Here is a 5,920-nt window from a genome sequence, read left to right on the forward strand (position 1 = left end):
AACTGGACGTATTAGCCAGAGGTCCCTTTACTACGGTTCGGAGCCGCTGACCTGTTTTATATACGCGCTGAATAGTTTTCTATACGAGATCGCTGCAGCCTTACCTAATGTCCACCTACTGTTACTCATTTATATTAAGATTTTAACATCTAGTTGGTGTTGGTATGGCAAGTAGCCTTCAGTAATAGTAATAAATCACACAGCAATAGCACATTCATGTAGTTGTAAAGTATTCAGAATACATTACTTCTATAATCTTTGGTGGAATACATTTTAAAATTAACCTTCCCAACACTGTCAACAGGTTAGCACCTCATACCACAGTGCATCAAAGCAGTCTCATGAGCGCTGGGAAGGAGGAGCCCAGAGTCCAAAACAGACAGTGCAGGAGATGACAAGGTTAGTAATTGTATGGTGAAAATTATACTTTGTTATCTTGATTGGCAAAAGAAAAGTAAATACAAAATCTGCTTCTCACATATAGGGCATTTCCAAAACTTCAATTTCTTTCATTACAGCTGTCCTGTGCCAGAAGTTCTGTTGACCCACAGTGAGAGGCATCATTTCAGAAACACCAGGAAGACTAAAACTCATCGCCGGGATCAAGCAGGGCTCGTGATCTTCACCAGCAGCTCCCTCACAAGAAGGATAAACCCAGCATTTCATGAACACTGATGGAGACCTTTGCTTTGTGTAATGTTAGAAGTACTCAGATAATCCTCAGAGGGTCTGGACTTTTACATAATATAATAGAATAGAATTCAACTTTGTTGTCATTGCACATGCACAGGGCAACGAAATGCAGTTTGCATCCATCCAGAAGTGCCTTTAGCCATGATATAGATATATTACAATATATATTAGCAATAGTATAGATATGTAAGTATATTACAGAAATGGGTCTATTATGGTATGTTACAATGTACACGGTATGAAGTATGTTGTGAATATTCTATAACTATAAGTATGTACAGGCTGTAGTGAGTACAAACTATGTACAGGATATAAATATGAAAAACTACAGAAATCTGAGATATACAGTTATACAGAAATGTGAACTATGCAAATTATAAACAGTTGTAGGATTAAAAATCATCATATGTACAGAATGATTATTTACACAGAACTATACAGTAGTGCAGTTAAGTAATAGCTATAAGCTATAGTAATAGCTTTGAGTCCTGTAGAAAGTTAAATATATGTTGTGCTCACTGGTTACTCTGGTATGAATGACTCTGAATTACTTTATGATAAATAACACACTATTGTCAAAAAACAGTGAAAGAATTCCAGATCACAAGTTTTTAGTTCAAATACAAGTAACAACCTTTGACTTTTAATCAGGTTTTATTTAATTGTGTCAGAGAAAACATCATGTGCTCTTCATGTAGCTGAATACATTCAGTGTTTAAAACAGAAGTTGTGCAGGTCTGAGATCAGCAGTTTTCTGAAACACCAAACTGAGGTACTGTTAATGCTGATGTATAGTGACACAGTTACAGGGGTGATTAATCCTTTTGACTTTTTGTCTTTAAATTTATCAATAAAACAGCTGCAGCTTTCACTGACAGCACATGTGGTACTTTAACCTTTGTACTGTTTTCTTCAGTTAATTTTGGAGTTACTACAAAGATTGAAGATATAGGATGATCTGTCTGCTGTCACTGGGTGGTGCTGAGGTCTGAATCTGAGGACAGCTCCTGTAATCACAAACAGAACAGAATCATCACAAACTGAAATATAAAGTTTATCTCTCAAATCTGAAATACAGCTGATCCTTCTCCGGCCTCACACACTCGGGATCTGAAGTTGTTCAGTCCTACAGTTCTGCCGACAGCTGTTTATTTTTTTATTTGTTTTAAAGGCTTTACTAACACATTTTCTAATATCATGTTTACCTTTGAGTTGTTGATGCTTTATAAATGGACATCTGCAAAGATGAGATGATGGAGCAGGTTTCAGTCGAGGTTCAGTCTGCTGCTGCATCCTGGTCACAACATACAGAGGTGTTATCAGCTCAGTATTGAACAAGAAATATTAACGTTTCAAATTATTTGTCCTAAAGAATGCAAGCTGTACAGAGTACTGAACATGTGACTTTGTGAACATAATTCATTAAAAATAATTTGGACAGTTTTTTAACCTGAATATTTGTAACAAACTCAGTAAAAAAAAAAAACTAAAAAAAATAATCAGAGGAAAAATGTAACATTTTAACTTAAGCTGACAAGCGGAAGTAGTTGGTTTCAGTACATAAGTATCGGGCTTTGCTATTTAATCCGTAGCTATTGACTAATGAGGGGAATTTAAAAGTTGGCTTTAATGTCCTTCCACATGTGGAAAGCGACAGAAAACATGCTGCTGTTTGCACATATTTAATAATCAGCTCTGCACAGGAGCAGAAGCAGAGTCCAGCCTGTTGCTCTTACAGTATAATACTCATAATAAAAGTACAGTAACCGTGGTTAGTCACTGAGCAGCCCGGTGCGTTTCTCTTGATTTCTTTAGTCAGGGTAAATTCATTCACCTGCACGGGGTAGCTAAACGAACTTTACAAAACATGTTTCCCCGACAGCCGAGTGCTCATTTTAGCTAGCTAGGTCCTTAGGTAGCTAGCTAAGGACCTAAATTACGGATTAGCTTACAAACACATTTAACTTACCAAAAATAATGCGGTGGGGCCTCAGGTCCTCCTGTCCGGTAGTCCAATTTACTGAAGAACACCTCAGGCTGTCACTTTGAAATAGTCGGTAATGTAAACGCTGGACCTCTCAGCATCTGCCATTCCCGAACAGACACGTGCGAGTTTGTCCGTGACCGCAGCCGCGTCGTCAGTGTTTTCTCCAGTCATTGGTCAGCATTATAATATATGCAAATACATGCGGGTCGGAATCCCCGCCCCCCAGCGCGCCCCCGTACGCCAAAACAGTGCCAGCAGAGTGAAACTGAAAAATGGTTTGAAACCGAAAAGTGGATTGAAACCGAAAAGTGGATTGAAACCGAAAAATGGATTGAAACCGAAAACAAAAAAAAATTGTAAGCGAAAACAAAAAAATTACAGTTTCAATTAATTGTTTTTCACTATCAATTTTTTTTTCGGTTTCAATACAAGATTTTTCAGTACATTTATTTCAGTTACAATATTTTTTTTCGGTTGCAATCCATTTTTCGGTTTCGTTTCAAGGTGGCATCGTTCTGATTCCATAACAAGCCTTAGAAATTACACGTTAACAGCAGCTCAGATTAGACGGCTTAATCTGCGTTAACACAGATATGTACAAGGTGGGCCATTTATATGGATACACCGTAATAAAATGGGAATGGTTGGTGATATTAAAGTCCTGTTTGTGGCACATTAGTATATGTGAGGGGGCACTGATAGCAACACCGCAGGAGAAATGCCAGCACAGGCATCCCGTATCCGTAGTTTCAGGTGCTGCACATCTCGTATCTTCACACCATAGACAATTGCCTTCAGATGACCCCAAAGATAAAAGTCTAAGGGGGTCAGATCGGGAGACCTTGGGGGCCATTCAACTGGCCCACGACGACCAATCCACTTTCCAGGAAACTGTTCATCTAGGAATGCTCGGACCTGGTACCCATAATGTGGTGGTGCACCATCTTGCTGGAAAAACTCAGGGAACGTGCCAGCTTCAGTGCATAAAGAGGGAAACACATCATCATGTAGCAATTTCAAATATCCAGTGGCCTTGAGGTTTCCATTGATGAAGAATGGACCCACTATCATTGTACCCCATATAGGGCTTTGGAGCGTGATGTCACGGGGGTGGGCGTCAAAAGGATTTTGGCCCAATCCGCCATTTTGGGGGTCTAAACAAAGCGCAAGCGAAAAAGGAGCGAAGGCACACACAACAGCCATGGTTCGTATTTGCTGTGTGGTCTGCTGCAATGTTCGATCGCAGCAAGAGAATAAGCTTGAAAAAGGTTTGTCTTTTCATTCTTTCCCAACCTGGAAGCAACATGAGGCAGCTCGTGTATCGATGTTACCAAACGAAGGCGTCTAGCCTGGATAGCAGCTGTGAGACAAGCTGATATCCAGTTCTCTTCCATCTCCTAATATCTGTTGGTGCTTCAGACATTTTCATTCCGGTAAGTTCTAAATATGTTCATATCACTCTTTACAGCCTATTAGTCTTATTTTCGATGCACTCTGAGCTCATAGCAAATTAGAACAAACATCCTACTGAGTGATTTTGCAGAACTACCTTCTATTTATAGAGTTGCTAATTATTTAGCATTATTGCAGCAAACCAGCCTATGAAATGGATGAAACATCATGACTGGGTTCCAGCGCTACACAAGGGACCTGCTTCAAACATACCACCATGCCAATCAGATTACCGTAATTGTCGGCTTATAAGCCGCTACTTTTTGCACAAGCCCTTCGAAATCACCAACAGATTTCGAAGGGCTGGACTGCTGCATGATGGAGGAGGACACCGCCTTCAGAGGGTGTTCGACTCTGACACTGACAACCAGGATTTGTTTGGTTTTGAAAGTGACAACGAAGGAAAGAAGCTGAGAGTGAATGACGAAGCCATCCTGAGCCTGTTCATATCCGACACTGGAGAAGAGGACTTTGGTGGTTTTAGTGTGCAGGAAGAAGAGAAAGATGGTGGTGAATGACTGACTTTTCTTCTTGTTAAAGCCGTGTCACTGCACCTGAGCCTAAAAGGTAGTCCGAATCTATTTTTCTGGTGTGCCGTAGGTTATTGTTATGTACTAAATTTGTTACTCATTTATGAAGCACAGTACATGTTTCGTACTTGTAATTGCCGGTACTTGTACATATACCTAAAAAGTTATGCAAATATGTACCCATAACTTGTTTTTCAAAATATTAATAAAAGGGGTGTGTCTCCAAACAGCCATCTCTTTCCTGACAATTCCCTTTGTGCATATTCTCTTACATATGATAAGTCAACATTGAAACACCTGCGCCTTTTAGTCAGGTGCGGCTAATGTATGTACAAAACAGGATTTTCCCCTGATTTTAGCTTGTGCGGCTAATATTCAGGTGCGCTTTGTAGTCCGGGAAATACGGTACTTCTTCCATGTGAGGGTGAAGAGGTGACCCTTCAGGATAAGATGTCGTTTGGTGAACAGTGTGATAATAAAACCAGGGAAAAATGAAACCTGTTCCTGTTAAATATTCTTAAGTCTTTTGCTGTATAAATAGCGGTATTTTTTTCCCCCAAAAGATACAGTAAATAAAGTAATGTTAGTAGTGGGTGATATCATGTAAACACTGTCATGATTTTGTGTAAACATTTTGTCTTTTATAAACTATAAATGACATGGATTCTACACTGTAACTGATGTGATGTTCTATAAAGTGGTTTTAATAAAAAAAAAAAAAAAGAGGCAAAAATTAGTTTGTTTCTTTATTCAACTTTTGAACAGTGGGACTCAGTCAGTACATATTCAGTAAATGCAAATTATTTACACGGCAGTGCACTACAGGCATAAATCTAGACCCCTAGATAAAACATTATGGCATTATAGCAGTGACAACTCCTCCACAGTAGCAGGTGGGATTTTTTCTTTTTTGAGGACGGCTCCTTTTACCTTTCAATATGGATGTCTGTTTATGTTTTGATCGAGAGCCTTTTTTTGGGCAGCTGAAGAGGAGACGTCTATCTTATGGCCAACCGTCACATTACCCAGCAAAACCCAGTATGCAGGTTCATCTGTAACAGTCCTTGTGCCACAGATCAACACTGTTGCTTCTACATTAAACAGAAGAGCAGTAACGTGGGTGCAGGTCTCCGCGACTCCGGCCTTACAGGTGCAGTGGGTGGCTTCAACCTTCCCTGTGATGCTCACAGTGACCCATGGCTGCAATGCTGTTTCATTCAGTCTTTGAGAGTGCAGCACCTGAAACACACACAAAGTT

The 5,920-nt window shown here is 39.7% G+C and overlaps 1 long non-coding RNA gene across 1 annotated transcript; it reads right to left on the reverse strand.

Annotated features, from left to right (window-relative positions):
* Positions 1-1,406: 1,406 nt before the first annotated feature.
* On the reverse strand, positions 1,407-2,896 carry LOC147313412 (uncharacterized). Its single transcript, XR_015125055.1, has 3 exons — positions 2,663-2,896; positions 1,899-1,987; positions 1,407-1,700 (listed from the first exon to the last, which is right to left on the reverse strand). It is a non-coding gene; the product is annotated as an uncharacterized LOC147313412 (long non-coding RNA).
* Positions 2,897-5,920: the final 3,024 nt, after the last annotated feature.

The sequence above is a fragment of the Aulonocara sp. 'chitande type north' Nkhata Bay genome, linkage group LG15, assembly GCF_057382095.1.
Source record: "Aulonocara sp. 'chitande type north' Nkhata Bay isolate Kocher_YH1m ecotype deep benthic linkage group LG15, A_spYH_male_GT1.1, whole genome shotgun sequence".
Lineage (NCBI taxonomy): Eukaryota > Metazoa > Chordata > Actinopteri > Cichliformes > Cichlidae > Aulonocara > Aulonocara sp. 'chitande type north' Nkhata Bay.